Source organism: Neopsephotus bourkii, unplaced genomic scaffold, assembly GCF_033783945.1.
Source record: "Neopsephotus bourkii isolate Nb327-2 ecotype Australia unplaced genomic scaffold, CSIRO-AGI_Nbou_v1 NB_894, whole genome shotgun sequence".
Taxonomy (NCBI): domain Eukaryota; kingdom Metazoa; phylum Chordata; class Aves; order Psittaciformes; family Psittacidae; genus Neopsephotus; species Neopsephotus bourkii.
In genome coordinates, this window is record NW_026901388.1 from 3,421,675 (window position 1) to 3,439,413 (window position 17,739).

At 37.4% G+C, this 17,739-nt stretch overlaps 1 long non-coding RNA gene across 4 annotated transcripts in view; it reads left to right on the forward strand.

Moving 5' to 3' along the window:
• LOC133214516 (uncharacterized) overlaps positions 1 to 17,739 on the forward strand; it is a 68,417-nt gene that overhangs the window by 32,048 nt on the left and 18,630 nt on the right. For 3 of the 4 annotated variants that reach the window (XR_009726145.1, XR_009726144.1, XR_009726143.1), the window contains exon 4: positions 11,864 to 11,948. This is a non-coding gene — a long non-coding RNA (uncharacterized LOC133214516). Of the gene's footprint in view, positions 1 to 11,863; positions 11,949 to 13,539; positions 14,063 to 17,739 lie in introns of those variants that run through there. The other variant, XR_009726146.1, reaches the window with a different exon arrangement.

Below are 17,739 nucleotides of genomic sequence, written 5' to 3' on the forward strand. Positions count from 1 at the left end.
CTTGCAGTGCAAAATTATGATGGAATAATTTTATATAGCCCTGCACCTCAATATTTCAAAATCTTGAAAGGAGGCTTCAACCATTTTAGTAATTTGTAGCATAGAAGTTTTTAGGAAATATTCAGTAGTGAAACTGTTCTTGTTAAATCTTACAAAATTTATTTATAGTCTTTATAAAGTAGATCGTTTTTAAAAAGGACGGCTTGAAGAGAAATCAGAGATAAATAGTGTGAGGTGTCCCTGCCCATGGCAGGGGGGTTGGAACTAGATGAGCTTAAGGTCCTTTCCAACCCTAACTATTCTATGATTCTAAATAAACCAGAGATTTTCTGCTAGCTTTTTTTCAGCAAGGATTAATTTTTCCTGTAATTTGATGTAAAATACATAAAGAGCTGAACAATAATACTATTTTTCTTTTTTTCCTTCAAATGATGAACACAAATTTGAGAATTTAAAATATAAACTAGATGGCATTTTTACACATGAAGACTGATCAGCTTCCTGGGCCCATGCTTACTCTTCTATAGAACCTGCATCTAAGGCAGCATCAATCAAAGATAGGGCTTCTTCAAACAGGGAGCTCAATTTTCTCTTAAAATCTGTGGTTCCAAATGGTTTCTGCCTGGATGCAAATTCCAAAAAGACCAGGTTCTATGGATAATAGCCTACCCATGTCCATGGAGCAATAAAATACTTCCATTTTATGCTAGAGGCCTGGTTCAGTGCTTTGGGAAGAACTCTGCAGGATGACCTCAATCTTTCTTTTCTGGACAAAGGAGACTGTAAAAATATTGTGCTCCGTAAAACTGTATATTATTAATATATATAATACATTAATATAATAACAGCATAACATGACATAACATAAACATAACATGATATAATTTGGATAGTATTTTACTACTATGTAGTTTTACAGACATTATTCAGATGCACATGCACCTTAATGATGTCTCAGAAATTTCAAGGGGAATTAGCCAGTTGCCTGGAGTCACACTCTCCTTGCTGCCATTTAAACATCTTCCGTGAGGTTTGTTTCTCATGGGTCTTTTCTAGAATACCTTTAGAAAACAATGGGACAAGTGAGTTTGCCATCTTTTAGTGTTAAACATGGTTTTGTTTTTTAGTGAGCTCATGAGACTAGAATCTGGCTTTCCGAGATAAACTTTCTGATAAACTTTCAGAGACCTTGATTTTCTAGAGCCAGTAGCCAAAGAAGATCAAAATTATTTGCTCTTGCTCAGTATTTCTTTACATTTACCTCCTAATGAATGAACAGTCCCCTACCAGAAAGTATATTATTTATTGACTAGACTTTACACATTGGGAGAATAAAATAAAAAGTCTTCTTGTACTTAATGGCTTTGTGGAACATGTTATTCCACCATGTAGTTCAAATCTGAATAAATACCTCATAAGTATTTGCATTCATATTATAAATGTGGAATCAGTCTCTCTTCTGTCTTTGTAGAGCAATGGAGCAGAAGAAACCAATGTCTCTAGCAAGAATTGTATGTATGGCCAAATGTAAACCAGATTTGCATTTTGAATATTTTCACCAGCAGTGGCAGTGTCTCCTAAACAAAGCTAAATCAATGCCTGCCAGGCAACCTGGAGACAAATACTGCAGTGTTGCGCATTCCATACCTGTTCTAGCAATGAGAATTCGCTTGCCAAACATGTCAGCTAGTACCATGTCATCAAATAAAGCCAAAGATTGAGACAAATCCAATTTGTAGGAGCTATGTTATGTTTTTAGTGGTTTCCAGTATGATTTCAGAATAAGAAAATCGTTGCTCAATTTGATAACATATGTGCTGCTGTTACAGCTTTTCATCTATTTATTGCTTGATTTGAATTTTTCCCTTGTTCTGTGTTTTGAGGTCTCATGGCATCAAAAGAAGTCACATTCATATCTTTTCTGAAATGATTCTTATATACGTATACCAGACATCAGCAAGGATATTATAGAGGACCCTGGATTGTATCACAGATACCTAACAGCTGGCTTCAGTGTATATTTCTTGGTTAAAGATAGGAAGTTAAATATCTTCTATACCACAGAAAAAGGAGAAAAGACTAGTAGTTTTCCTGAACTCTCCAGAATAACAGGTATGTGTTAAGGCTAACCTAAGAGAACCTCCTTAACTGTAAATCTGCCTATTTTCTGCTGATGTTACATTTTTCACTATTTAAATATTAATGTCCTTTGGCAAGTGCATTAGGACTCAAGTGATAAATCTAAAACATATAGTTGCTTATCTCAAACATTAAAGTTAGGCTGATGGTCTCCTGAGTATTGAGGATTGACCATATATACATTATTCATCCAAGATTGTTACATGTCATTAAGCCCAGACTCATTTTCGTCTTACTTCCTCATGTGCAGTAGGCAACAAGACTAGATATATATTGACATTTATAAAGTATTTTGCAGATCAATATGATACACTTTAAGGTAATTGTCCATACAGAAGCTAGTCACAAAATAGTTAGAAAAGCTACCTTTCATGAAGCAGGAGGTTAGTTTTAGCATTTTACCTATGTACATACTCTGAATTCTGTACTTCCTTTTTGAAAATAAGCTACTCTCATTTCAAGGCTGTCTATTCTGAAAGAATGCATTAAACAACATTTCTTTATTTCTGAAACATTTCCTTTGTTGTGCATGGTGGCCCTTTTGGGCTTTCTGAAAATGTTTTGTCTACAGAAATGAGGTTGTGCTTCTTTGGTATAACTCATTGGCTTGTTATTGCATCAATCTGCATATCCGTTACATGCACCATCAATAGCAGCTGCTGGAGCAGGTCAGGCTGTGCTTTGCATTTCTGGTTCTAGTCTTTGATGTAACATTTAGCAGTGAGCTTAGCATGGTGCCTTCTATAAGAACATCAGATAAACATGGGTGCTACATCTCTAAAGTAATGCAACCACACAAGAATGTAGACCCCATCTTTGGGTGTGACTGCACTGATGGTTGATGGGGTGCAGTAGGTGATGATCAGGGACATTGCCAGAGCCTCACATGTTTGACTGAACTACAAGTGCTATAGCACTAAGACCACAATAACTGTTCTTGCTGCACTGGCACCGTGTATTTTAGAGCCGTTATACTAAATGCAAGGTGGATGTAACACCACCTACTTGACTCCTCATTTCTTATTTTGGGATGTAGGACAGCAGAATCAGCTGAGCAAAGTTTTCCAAGAATGCATCAGGTGTTTCAGGTTTTGCTGGGTCATTGACCTGCCATAAAGGGAACCTGCCAGGCTAGAAAGTCTGAAAAGGAATAGGTCATAAAGTTCTTTGGCTTCTGTGTTCTGTATCCCACACGTTCATGTCCTTGTCTTCTTTAGAAAATAACAGCGTGCTGAGTATCTTGGAGCATGTAAACATACATTACCTGCAGCTGAAACAGAAAGGTAATCCAAGCTTATTTATAAGCCACAATGCTTGAACTATGACTAAGGGCCACAAAGTTGTGTTCCTTCGCCTTTCAGATTTTTTTTTAAGCTTTTTTTTTATTTTATTTATTTTCTTAAGCTGATGCAAGAAAAATTGCTATCATCGATGATATGAAAATTCTGCCAGGCAATTCCTCCCTTCTTGGAGCTAGGTATCCCTTGTGAGACTGTGATGGTCATATGTAGAGTGTTGTGTTGTTAGCATTGTCTATAAAAGAAATACAGGACCTAGTTCTGCTCCCAGAGAAGTTAGTAGGTGATTGACTTGCTGTCAACATGTGGGAAGGAGGATTTGGTTGAAATTCTCACAACAGAAAAATATATCAGATCTCCTTTGTATTTCTGACAGGTAGTCAAGACATATTTTTGGTGTGGTAGATAAGGAATGTTTTTGTTTATAGAGCTAGCAATGCCAAGACAAGTTCCCAGCAAAATGATATGATTGTATTATTTATTATTTGTATTATAAGTTCTGCTGTAAGCCTCTATAAAGACCTGGATTCACAAATGCATGGTTACAGTCCCTGCTCCACAGAATTAAAAACCTAGTGAGACAACACAGATTGTGAATGTGGAGAATTGAAGGAGCAAGAAATGAAGGTGTTTTTTCACTTTAAACTTCCAGCTGATTAATAATGGTGGGCCTGGAGCCCAAAATCCCAGTCCTGCCACCCTGGAGCACCAGAACCTCACCAAATCCTGCCACTGATCCCTCTCAGCATCTTGATTCATTAAGCTCAAATGCCTGAACTCTACAGGCGCCATTTTTTTGTTTCTGTACTAAAAGCCCTTGAAGAGAAAGGCTATCTGTATTGATTATTTCTGCAGAACAAGTTCTGCTTCTCCCTGCTGGGGAGTTCAACCATGTGGCAAAAGTTCTATCTGTAGCATATCTCGTAAGAATCATCCAAGTGCCAAAGTGCAGGGGATAATGAAGAACTTGTTTTAGATATAGTCTGAAAAAACTCAGACAAGCCCTTTTATAATTTTCTTCCAGTTATAACTCATGCTGTATCACTGGAAAGCCACAACTGATGCATAGTAATTACATTTATAGGAAAAGCTCCACCATTTTTTACTGGTCTTTTTTTCAGAACCACTAGAAAACAGATTGCCTGGCTTTAAGAGGGGGTGTTTAGAATAGACACCCCCTTGAAAATATGTCCTAGATAGAAGTCAGTTAGTTTGTCCAGTCTTGAAAGGAAAATGGTGAACAAGTATGATGTAATAATAATTAATAATTAACAAGATCAGGTAGGACACTTATGAACACTGATAAATGTGTAAGGGCCAGAATTAGATGACTGAACAAATAATGAGCATCTCAGATCTCTAAATTCCTTTGGTGATACGATACTGGGATTATGCACTAGGCTGCGGACCATTTTCCAGGGTAAAATGTTCATTGGCCTTGAGGCCATAAACCATAACTGCTTCTAAGCATCTACAGTCTATTATGTTGTAATGTGCATGGGACCCTTGTCATGTGAATAATATTTTAGTTAACTATAATTTAAATAATGATTTTTTTTCAAGCCCCTGAACACTAATTTACATGGCATATTGTAAAGGCTCCAAAAGAGCCTCTTTCTGAACCGTTACAGTCAATTGGACTCTTACCTGGTGTAGTAAGGAGTTGAGAATCTGAGAATTAAACTGCTCCCAATTAGGCTATAAAAAGTATTTTATAAATGGGAAACACACCAGTGATTGGAAGCCAACTGAGAAACAGAGCACTACTGTTTCATATACAGGACTGAGATGGGAGGGTAAAGGGCAATTTCAAGAATAGCAACTTTATACTTCATATGCTTCTATGTCCAAATAAGCTATTATGTTATTTAAAATCCACTATAATGGTTATATTTGAATGGGGTAAGAACATGACAACCCACTTTATCTGGAAATGGCCAAATAAATGCAACATGTGGCTTCTTGCTGAGAAACTACATCCAAACTTTGCCTTTCTCAGGTTCACCCTCTTATTTCCAGTCTTGCTGCAACCACCAACAACTCTGAACTTTGAATGCATGTAAAAGATACCTGAATTACTTCAGTAAACATTGTGCATTCCTGAGTATTTGTTCTTTGTGGTTGTTGCTCAGCCCTCAATATTCAAAAGAAAAACCCTGATGCATTTTAACCAAAATCAGTCAGGAATGTCTTCAGATATCCAGGTTCAAAGGGCTCTGAAACAGATAGAAGGTCTCTGAGCTGAGGGCCAGAAAAAGTCTCTAGTGATGCAGCTGACACTCTTAGAGCTGATGGTCCATGGCAGCAAACAAAGCAGGGAAAAGATAAAGCTGAACTAAACTAAGACTGTGTGCTGTGTCTGCCTTTCACTTAGCAGCAGAAGTGTGTTTTCTGCGCTCCTGAATGGATCTTCCTGCTTATATTTAGCCTAAAAGAAATAATACTCTCTGCTCCAGGTTGGCTCTGTGACACGATCCAAGTGTTTCTGTCTTTTGACAACTTATTTCCCTATCATACCTTGCTGTCACTGATATTTTACTTTGATAGAGCCAAGAAATGGCTGACCAGGCATTATATTTTGTAATAGGGTTCCTGTTTACTCAACACTACAGATAAATAGTCTTATTCAGAAAAATAAACAAAATGAGAGCTGCAGAAATGTTTACAAATCCATTTAAAAAAAACTGCAGTATCTTACACTGCATATTACACAGCATAGATACCTGAAAACTTTCCTTCTGTCTCCTACTACCTTTGACTTTCTGTATTATCACTTAATTATTCATAACCTCGTTCTAGCAGCATATGGACGTATTAACATCCTATTGGTGCTCTTGTCCAGGTTGAAGTGTTGCTTTTGTCCTTGTGATGGATTTAATTTCTCTGTGCTCAAGACCAAACTGAGGCAAACAGCTGTTTAGAACAACCATCTCTTGTAGAGGTCACAGGAAGTGCATTAACCAGACTCTGATTTCTGACTGCAGGTATTTTGCATTTTCTGATTGTATTTTGTGAGCGCTTAGGAGAGTGAGAAGTCATTTGCTTTGATAGTCTCAGCCCTACTCCGTAGCCCTTATCCATGTGAACTATCACAGGCAATATAGCTTTGGCAGTGCTGCCAGTCTTGGGATGTTCTTAAACCAAGAGTTGGGAGGTCACAGAGGAAACAGGCACCTACTGGAACTAAAGGCCATATGAAAATGCTTCATTTGCTTTGATAATGCTTTTGGACAGTTTTATGATTCAGAGAATCACATTGAGAAGTGCAGTTACTAATATGGTCAATTAAGTGTGGCTATAGCTAAGTGGTGCTAGAATCTATGAGTGTTAGTTCCCCTGCCCTCTGAAATTGGGAAATTGCTAACCCCCTAACTGTGATAAAAGTTAAGACTAATTTTCAGCCTTGCAGAGATGTGTTTCCCAAGCCTGTTCTTTAATGCTTGCTGTGGTTTAATATCGGCTATGACCAAATACTTCTCGAATGTCTAGAATTTAAAATGAAACAATAATTATTAGGTGCTTTCGATGTCTATTCCTTACTTTTCATTTATCAGTGATAGTGTGCAAATATCATAAAACCACACCACCGGAAAAGACAGGTGACTATGGATAGAGACTGCAAAAATATTTGCATTCCTATCTGGAAAAAATGAAAGTTTGGATATTGGCAGAGTTGCCTCCAGGCATAATACAATTTGATGTTTATCCTCTTTGATACTTCTTTTTTTTTAATTATTACAGATTTGCATACACAATTTTTTTTATCCAATGTCTGTGTCTGATTTCTCCTCCTTTTGAAAAATGGGGATGAGAAATATTTTTTAAACAGTAGTAGAGAAGGTTATTATTTATTAAAATATTCAAATATTGGATAAACAACCTTATTACTTTCCCCCCCACATTCAGCTTGGGATACTGCTAAGTAGAATAGAAGGTAAAAAAATAGAAATCTTAATTTTATACAGAACTCTGAAAAACACAACAATTTCCCAGTTTTGATGTAGTGAAAAACAGGATACCAAAAGATTAATAATTTTCTGCTTTATAGTGTAGTAGATATTCTGATTTAGCTGTAATGATTTAAATGATTTAGATCATAAAGACAAATGCTTTGATGCCACAGAGAGGTGCATTAGTAATACCTCTTTATAACTCTGTAGCCGTCTCTGAACTATTGACATCTTGTTGGCAAGACCAGTGCTAATGCAATATATTGCAAAAACCCGAACCTTTTCCTGACTGTTCTGTATCAAAGGCAAGCTGAAAGCGGCACCTGCTCACAATAAAGGGAATATAAGGACATGTAATTACCTTGACATAATTTTTCAAGTCTTCTGGTGGAAGCAGCCACTTTATGGAGGCTTGCCTAGAAATTCTGTGCTTAAAACTGTCTCTGTGGCCCTACAGTAAAGTATGTGGTGATGAGCATCCACCACTGCAACTCTCAAACTCATTAGCAACATCTTGCTCCCTAAGACAAGATTGGGGTGAATTAAAGGGACAGTAAAGACCATTCCGTTGCCAGCCTCTTAGCACTTTCTAGTCTGTGGCCATTAGAGGACGACAGCCTCATGTTAGTGCAGAGCCTTTCGCTACCACATCACAAAATGCAATCAGATTTCTTTGCATTAAATACTTCTAGATGTCCTTCTCTTGCAGAGACTGTAGAAATCTGTTTTGGGGTATTACAGTCATGTGAAAAATTGTGGCTCTTTTAGGATTTACATGAACTGTTCAACTAATAACAGAACGAGTCAAAATAAATATACTTTTCAGCTAACAGGAATATTAAGCTTTAACCTGCATACAGTTATTGTAAGAAGAGATCATGCTGAGTGGGACTCGATGTCATTCTGCAGTGGAAGCATTAACCAAAATGTATTCCTGTTCTTGGGTTATTTTGACCAGAATTTTTGGAATTCTTTATGTGCTGGGGGAACTTGTGATTTTCTGTCTGAAGTGATTATGTAGTAAACACCTAAGAGACTAAAGTGGTGTTTTGCCACCATCCCGCTGGCTGATCTGGAGAATAGATGGCAGCTGAATTGCTCTCTGCCTGCAGATTTAGTGCAACTCAAGAGCTGCTGTTTGTTAAACAAGAAGAATGGGCCCCAGGAAGCAACCTTACCAGCCAGATGTGTGAAAAGTTTTTGCTCTCTTACTGGCTTTTGGGGTTTTGTCTTCTCATTGGGATAGTGAGTTTTGAAATTAAAGTTCAACAAGCTTTTCTCTAACCCCAAATGCAGGTAAACTGAGAAAAAAAAAATAATCTCAATTTCTTCCCCTCCAAATGGGAGCAAGTCTTGGAGGACGAGAATCTTCATTTCACATAACTTTGTGGTTTATCTGAAGTTTTTCCATCCAACTGAATAAATTACTTTTTCACACAACTTCAATTAAAAGATTAAACTTGTGGGCCCAGAACTTTTTTTCTCTTTTTTTCCATTTTCTGTTTTCCTCTTACTTCAAATTTCCAAAACTACATTGTCTTTACACATACATGTACTATATATATATATGTATGTGTGTACGTATAAATGTGTATATCTATGAGTATATATAAAAGCATTTAAATTTTACTTCTAAATCTTTTATTTTTTTTTTAAAAAGCTACTTCTAAGTCACACACAGTGATTTTTGTGGTGCTATACTTGGGATGTACTTCAATGTAACATGGTTACTTATGAATCCCATTAAAAGTGATTGCCAATCTATGTGAGCTGTCATTTACAGAAGCACTCTACTTCTATTGAATGTCTCTGGGTGACAGTAATGCAGTAATAACCCAAGAAAGACTCAGATGTTTCTATTAAACATAAAAATGAGGCAAGTGCTTTTGACCCTAGTGATATTTTTAATTTTTTTTTTTTTTCCAGCTGGTCTAGGATTTGCCTAAGAAATTGTGCAGGAAATAATCCAGGGCATCTTTTTATATCAGTCTTACTCCTATAGAGTATAATTCGTAGCAGAAATGTGTCACTTGGAGGAGGGAGAACTTGCTGGGACATTATCTCTGTGGTTTCCTCTACTTTTTCTGTGGCATTTTTTAAAAGCTGAACCTCTAGTTATGACAACTGAATGATTAACATTACCCTAAATGATACAACATAAACCCTGATACAACATAATTGTACCACTTAGCTTTTCATTATAAATTAATTTGCATTTTAACTATGAATTGAAATAGTTGAGAGTAACTAAGTAGCTAAGTTAACTGGAAGTAATAAAGTTAACATAAAATCCTCATGGTCAAATAAATTAATGGAAATGTGTTTTTAAAATTAGGATTTATTAAACCACAAATAACAATGTTAGAATCTTGTTGAGATAATTTTTTCCATATCTTTGAAATCTGATATTATTTCTACATTAGACATTCAATAGTTTGTTTCCTTTTGATTTTAAAATTAAAGTACACTTCAAATAAAATTAGTTTTAAATGGGGCTGTATTAGAAAGGCATATATTAAATTTAATTTCTGGATACATTTCCTTAAAACTTGTTGTTTGTCTGCCTAGCCAGTCAGTGTATGACAGCTAAAGATATGGATGAGAATCTGATATATCTATTTAATAACTGTTGAGATTTTCACTGAAATGTTTTTTGCCTGGGTTTGTGATCATGGAAATGGATTTTTAACTCTAAAACTTTAGGGACTAAGAAGGATTATTGGGTTGGATTGAATCTTTCAAAAAGATGTCTCCATCATTTTAGGGAAACACCTTGTCTCTTCGCAGACCTTTGAAAGAGCAACCAGTAGCTATTTTGAAGTTCCTTGAACTCATCAACAGACACCTTCATTGCTTTCTTCAGACTCCTGCTAGCTGGGCTGGGCTCCAAACATCTGTCCAGCTGTGCAGGGCACTGCCTGGGAGAGCGGGGTGCCTGAGAGAGCAGGATGGCCTCCTGCAGGGCCCCTGCTGGGGACCACAAGAGGGTGCGAGTGCCCTGCGCAGCCACCCCACTGCGAGGAACACTTGGGTTCGTGAATGACATTAGCAGAGAAAGGCCGCTCTGTCGTACCGAGAGCAAACTGACTCAAGTCCAAGGAAATCAATCAAATTAAAGGGTGAAAGCCTCAGCTTACTTCCCCTGCTTTTGATGAGGCGAGGTCAGTCAGCACCAGCCACGGGCTGTTCCTGCATGGGTGAATGGGTCCTCAAGGGAGAAGGTCTATTTCTGGGGTTTGTAACCCAGCCCATTATAAGAAAGCAGTGGGAAAACCACTGAAGCTTTGTGACTCACTGGTAATAGGAAAGATGGTTTGAACTGAATCTCTTCCTAGGACTTTCGCATACTGGAGGAAGTGCCTAAGGGGTGTATAAACATGCCTAGGAAGTAAATTTTGACCTGCAGGAGTAAAGGAGAGCTAACAGTACCACTGATGGGAAAAAGATTTCCTACTCAAGAGTTCTACAGTTCCCTAGTTATTCCTCAGTTTCTTGATTATTTCACAGCAGTAGCTGGAAGCAGCTTCTAAGCTGAGAGACGTGATTTAAACATACTGCGTGTGCTTCTTCAGCTGCTTGCTTTTTACAACAGCTGCCATTAGGGGCTACTGCAGTACATGGCCACACACTGGGTGATTCAGGTCTGCTTTTCTGATCTTACAGGAACCTGACGCAAAAATAAATTTTCCGCACTCCTCATTTAAAGTACTTTAAAAATTTAAATTAGGGATAGTTTTCCTACTTTAAAAGCACTTTGCTTTCTGATGCCACCTTTCAGTTCCAATTTTTTTGTGAGGTACATTTCAAAGTTCATTCCTGCTGGTTTTAGGGTTGATAAGGCCAGGAGTAAATCAAGCTAGTAGACTCAGGGATAGGCAGGGACATACCATAAGCTAGCGAATAATATCTAAGCTAGTCAATAACCCTCATTGTGCCACATTCTCAAAACCCTCTGCTTCCCAAAAGCAGCCTCATAATATTTATTTATTCATTTATGCAGATTTCATGGAGAAGTTGCTTCATATCTGGTCTGTGAAAAGGGTTTTTCTCTATCCATTCTTAAACACCCCAGAAGAAGGTTTTTTTTATGTAAGTTTCTGAAATTTAGTTATCCATTATTGGAATCCGATTCTATAAATTATTTTCTCTAAGAATTACATTTGAAGCTTAATTCATAAAATATGATTATGAGCAAAGAATGAAACTAAAATAGATATAAAAGTCCTCTGAAGTACTGGTAAATCAGTAAGTAGGAAATGTAGGTCTAATTAAATATTGTTAGTCTGTGAATCTACATCCACTAACTGCGAGTACTTAATATGGCATGCTTGGGAGAGATTAATTTTAATCCAGGTAGAAAACCAACAATTTAAGTGCTCTGATTTTAGTTATGGGGGAGTGATTAAAACGTTTCTTAAAGCAAAAAAAGAATTTAATAATTTCTAGAGCTTTAAGAAGTGTCTATTCTACCTGCAGCTGACATCTTGTCTGATGAGAAATCCTGCTGCTTTGCTCAGTAAATACACGGAAGGAAGGATTTTCCTTGTTGCTGCAAGGAAAGGTAAGAAAAAAGAAGAAACTGTATAGTGCAGATTCAGAAAGTGGTAGTGTTTCCTTTTGAACAGACTGAACAGTCCATTTCAGTGCTGAAGGTTTGCATTAAACAAATATTAAATCCATTAAAGACTTGATCATGGTTGCTTGAATAGCCACAAAAAAAGCATTACAACTATATTGTGGCCAAATTGCATCCTGATGATTGTAATGCTGATATGTACTTTCCATGGGCATTTTCACATGTATGTAATAATCAATTTTCTTCTTCTTTATTTTTTTTTTGTCTAAGAAGAGCCCACAAAACAAAATGTTACTGAAAGCCAAGGACTGTGTGGAAATGGATGAGTAACCAGTTTTTCAGAATTTGGAGGTTTCATAAATAACTGCAAATACAGTTTTAAAAATTTCAGGCATCTTTTGTCCCAGACATTGTGTTTGCATCACTTTTAGCGTGAATCTACCAGCACTAGCCATTAATATTCTTATATGATACTTTGCTTGGGTTACTTTGATTGAGACTTTATTTTATTAATAGACCCTTTGTGATACTCTAGAATACTCTCACGCCTTGCAAAGTGATGAGGTTCTCCACGTTGACAAATGCAGACCTCACTATATGCTTTCCATTAAATTACTCATAATATTAAACATCTGGAAAATGTTTGTTGGTTGGAAAAGTGTGGGATAAGACTACATGCATAACCACAGAAAATGCACCATCTTGCATGTGGAAATAAAGACAATGGTGATACAGTTCTTTTCCCAAACATGTTTTAGATATATGGTATAATTTTACTGCCCATTAAAAGACAAAAATAATTGGATGACATAATGACTGTTTATTCAGAATTCTCTAAAGAAGTAATTATCTTCCTAGGCTTTACTCAGTTAAAGTCATCCAGACCTCTGGTATAGCCTAGTCTTGGATAAGCATGTGGCTGTGTATATGCACATAAAAGTTTTGGACAGGTTGAAAGAAGACTAAGGCTATTTTGGGATGCATTTGGAAAAGTTGTGCAACTGTGCAGACACATAGTAAACCTGTGCATAGGCATGTAATGTGTAGTTGGATAAATATTCAATCTTTTTGTGCACCCTGGCTACCTGTGTACAGTACCACCAACCCCCTCATCTGTATGTAGGTTTTTTAACGTCTATAGAAATGTAACTTCACGCATTTGTGTAGTTATACCCTTCATTTTCATTTGTTTGAGGATGTAACTTCCTAACACACATTCTTCCTCCTTGTAACATGCACTTCCTCCATTAGCTCAGCTTCTCTGTTACTTTGGGCTAATTTCTCTGATTGCTTTAAGATATGCTTCTGTTCTTTTTAACATTTTCCAACTTTTTTACTTCCTTCCTTCAGGTCACTCAGTGCTCTAGTCTTTTTTTCTGGTGGTGCTCTATCAGTCTCCACCCCTATCAGTTATAGTCTCAGATTCCAGTAATGCTTTTTAAGGCTGTTGAAACAGTGGAAACCTAAAAATGACTGACACGTGGAAAGGAAGTTAATTTATAAGTATGTTTACAGATCAGTTAATTTTCTGTTAATGCTTCAGAATGCACACAAATTGACACATTCCTATTTACAGGAATCGTGGTGGAATATTACTGTCATTCTGTCACATCGTCATCCTGATGGGGATCTGTATACTGGGAGAAAATACTCTGGCAACCAGTAGCTGGAAGATGAGAGTAGACTAATTCAAAGTAGAAATAAATATTTTACATACAGAATAGTTGAAACCACTTGAAGTGGTTCACAGTTTGGTTGCTTGCACTAGACAAAATTTTGTAGTCAGCATACCACCAAAGTATTCAACTACAGTTTTCTACAGGGCCCTAGAGTTTTGAAGAGCACTGGGCGTGCCCAGAATACTAGAAGCTCACGCTCACTACACTGCCCCTTGGACCGGTAGTGGCTGCAGTTGCTTGTGGTCCTTTGGAGCAGCTGGAGCTTGGCAATCTTCCCTTATTCCAACTTCATTTATATCAGTGAAGTTGACAGCTTCTCAGAGGTGGCCACTCTGAGATGACAGCTTGATAAAATTATTAAGAAAGACCTTCCTCCTGTTTCAAAATTAGCATGTGTTCTATCTCTGCTTCCTTGGACTTCATTGCTAGCTTTGTAATTGCTCAGGCTTTCTGAAAAGTAAAAATACTTTATGCAAAGAAATGATTAATATGGAAAAGGAAGTAAACTCAGAGACATTTTTCATGTAATTCAGAACATTTGCTAAAATTTAAAACCTGCTTTGAATGAAACAAGGACTTTATACTAGCTCCTCAACAGTTATTTGGCACAGAGATATGGCTCAGGAGACAGCTCATATATGTGTTATGATTGAGGGAATAAGCTTTTGGGAGTCTCAAAAGGCAGAAACAGGCTGATTAAACAAGTGGAAATAGAATTCAGAAACAAGCAAAGAGAAAATGAAAAAATGCATCATGAAAAAGTTTTACTTTCTGATTTCCTATGTAAAAACCCCCACCCTAAACTCTTTACCCTGCAGTCTGATCTGTATGGGCATGACTTCACCCAGTATTTAAATGGCTATAGATGATTGCTCCCATTTTATGTAATTTTGCATAGAGAGGTGTCAAGATCCACTAAATTATGACAAAACTGTTGATGAAAGCAGTGGCAGTTTCATAGGAGAAAGGCAAATAATTTGGGCTCTGAAAAGCTTCAGGACTACGGATTTAGGAATTGTTCTCAAAAGACTTCAGCCTCGATTGAGTCTTGTTAGAATTTAGAGCACTCACCGATTTGTTTTAGGTTCTCAGCATTAGACAAATCACTGCAGTGCTTTACACTGCAAAAAATACTGTTTTGTTTTTTTTTGTGAGTAGTTAAATTAAACACCACCTTGTTAAATCTGTCAAAATTTTAACAGACAAGTGACAGAATGTGTTTCAATTCACTGTGAAATACTATTGTTCTATCTTCAGGAAGGATAGTAAAAAGGTATGCAAAAAAGACCTATGTCATACATACCTGGTAGTGTTCCTTGCATTTAGTGCATTGGATATTCAATATTTTGACCATGAGGATGCTTTCTTAGGAAACATCTGGTGCAAACTACAACTTGAAACAGCTTTCTAGAACAGAGGGACCACTGGTCTAATACAATGATGTCTTTGTTCCCAGTGAGTAAATTTAGGTAGATGAAGCAGAGTACATGCAGAGTGAGGTTGGAAAGCAGCATGTCTCAGAAAAGTTTCTGCTTGCCGAACAGAAAATTACTGCTGCAAGATATGAATGAAAAATAAATTAAAACAAGTAAAGGAGAAACAACCTCCAGTTTTGTACCAATATATGTGTGAACAAAGTGATTCTCATGCTGGTTTTGTGAAGCCCCATCATCTGCTTTTCAAGGGATGATGAAAAATTCTGTCCTTGGTTCTCTTTCTGACACAAAATCTACTCCCATCTTTGACCACGAGTTCAACTACCATCTCTCTGTGGTAAACCTTTGGGCCTACTTCTGTGTTGCAGCCTCATCATCATCGGTCTTGATGCATTTCTCCACTGTTTCTGTTGGTAGTTTGGCTGTCAATCTAAGATCAGCATGACTAAAATAGGGCTTTTGGTCATACCCTAGACATATTTCATACACTTGCATGGTCCTTGTCATCTCGGTTATGGTCACAGCTTCACCCACTTGGGCCCTGTCTATGGAGTTTGCAGCACTTCCGCTCATTTATGGTGCTGCAGCCTTAGGCAGATCTCGAGCTTTTCATTACCTCAAGCATGTTATCAATCTGGGCCAATTTACAGCTCATGGGGAGATACAGAGAGCTGTTTTAAGTGGAACAAGACCTAACTGGTTTGAACCACAGTATTTCAGTGGGTAAGACGTTTTGGCCCAGTAGGTACTGGCTACCCAGCCAGTAGCTTTTAGAAGTGGTACAATGTCATTCAAGGGATAGACTGTGAAAAAAAAAACATTTTAATATGTTGCCAAAAGCTATAATAGATATTTGGAACAGAACTGGGGGATATTTGGACTCTTCATTAGGGACTGTAGTGATAGGACAAGGAGTAATGGGTTAAAACTTAAACAGGGGAAGTTTAAATTGGATATAAGGAGGAAATTCTTTCCTGTTAGGGTGGTGAGGCACTTGAATAGGTTGTCCACGGAGGCTGTGAATGCTTCATCCCTAGCAGTGTTCAAGGCCAGGTTGGATGAGGCCTTGGGTAATATGGTTTAGTGTGAGGTGTCACTGCCCATGGCAGGGGGGTTGGAACTAGATGATCTTGAGGTCCTTTCCAATCCTAACTATTCTATGATTCTATATTCAAGGTTTTGATACATAACTAGGCTCCAGCACAGCTGCTTTGTTCCAATGGCTCCTGGTACTATCCTGCTTAGACAGATTTTAGGTGCCTGGATGCATTTGGAAATCTGACCCATTGTCACTGAATTCTCACCTGCAGAAAGAGCTGAATGGGTGAAAACTGAAATTTCTTAGTAGAGATAGCTAGGAGAGCCTGTGCTCCCATAGAGCAATACAGCTATTTGTCTGGTCTATTTCGTGATTTTAATGGTAGCTTCTGATTGTGCCAAATCCTCTGCAAATTCAAGAGGCTACAGGATGGCATGACAGCTGGAGAGGGAAACAGGGCAGAACTTCTTCATGGTCCTTTACATAGCAAGACTTATTTACATTCCGTTGCCAGGAATTGAAGCTGGGAGATGGAAAGGAAGAATAAGTGTAACAGTAATGGGAAAAAAAAGACACCGGTATTAGAAATGAAGAGGAAAGAGTATTTACAAATCTTCAATTCTTCTGTATGTAAGAAGGAAAAGTCTTCAGCAGCAAAACATCCTTTTGCAAGTTATTTTAATGTAGATATTTTAACAATCTTGCATAGCTTTGCAAAGGACACCACCATTTTCTAGTGACACTGGATTTCATGCCATGAAATTCAGACTGATCACTCAAATATAGTACAATACTTAGAAACAAGTATATAGTTTGAATGTATGGAGTACAAGATCTTCATGAACCACTGAGTGCATGAGTGACAGCCTCGTGAAGGGACTTTCAGGGCTGAGGAGAGTACTAGTGAATATTGGGTGGGAACCTTCACTGTGTTTCTTGCATCAGGTCCCTTTTCAACCATTGTTCTGCAGATAATGTTCTGTTCTCACACTGGTACTTCATAAATATTTAAAGGAAAATTTAAACATCATTGTGTGAGGTTACTCTTTTTGGTGACAGGAAACTTTCAGGTATTTAATTAATTTTCATACTACCAAATTTCAGGTACTACGTGAAATTTGTTTTGCAGCTGTTGTTCCAAGTATCGCTTGGAAGTTACTGTGAGTTGCAGTTTCTTGTACAAGAATTAAGGCTGGACTTCCTGTCATCCTATATTTTTATAGGACTGTTCAATTTTCTCTTCTTGTTTTTTATGTATATTATCAGATTACCTAAGAAATAATGCACATTCCAGTACCAGTCCCAGAACTACATGGTCTAATTTTGAAGCCATAACATTTAGTCTCAGAGATTCCATTAGGCACAACTGCCATTAAGGAACAAAGACTCATCTTGCCAAAAGTTGTTTAAATGAACATAAATGCTAGTCATAATAAATAACCTGCCTTGAAAGTCACTCAGTGCACCAGCCATATTCCTTTCTTGCCACAACAAAATGGAGTAGATCAGGGCACTTGATCTTTAATAATGCTGAGCAAGATGGGGCTACCATTACAGTGTTCAATAAGATGGGAAATATGTTCAGAATTTTGTTACTATTATCACCTTTTCTGACCTATTAT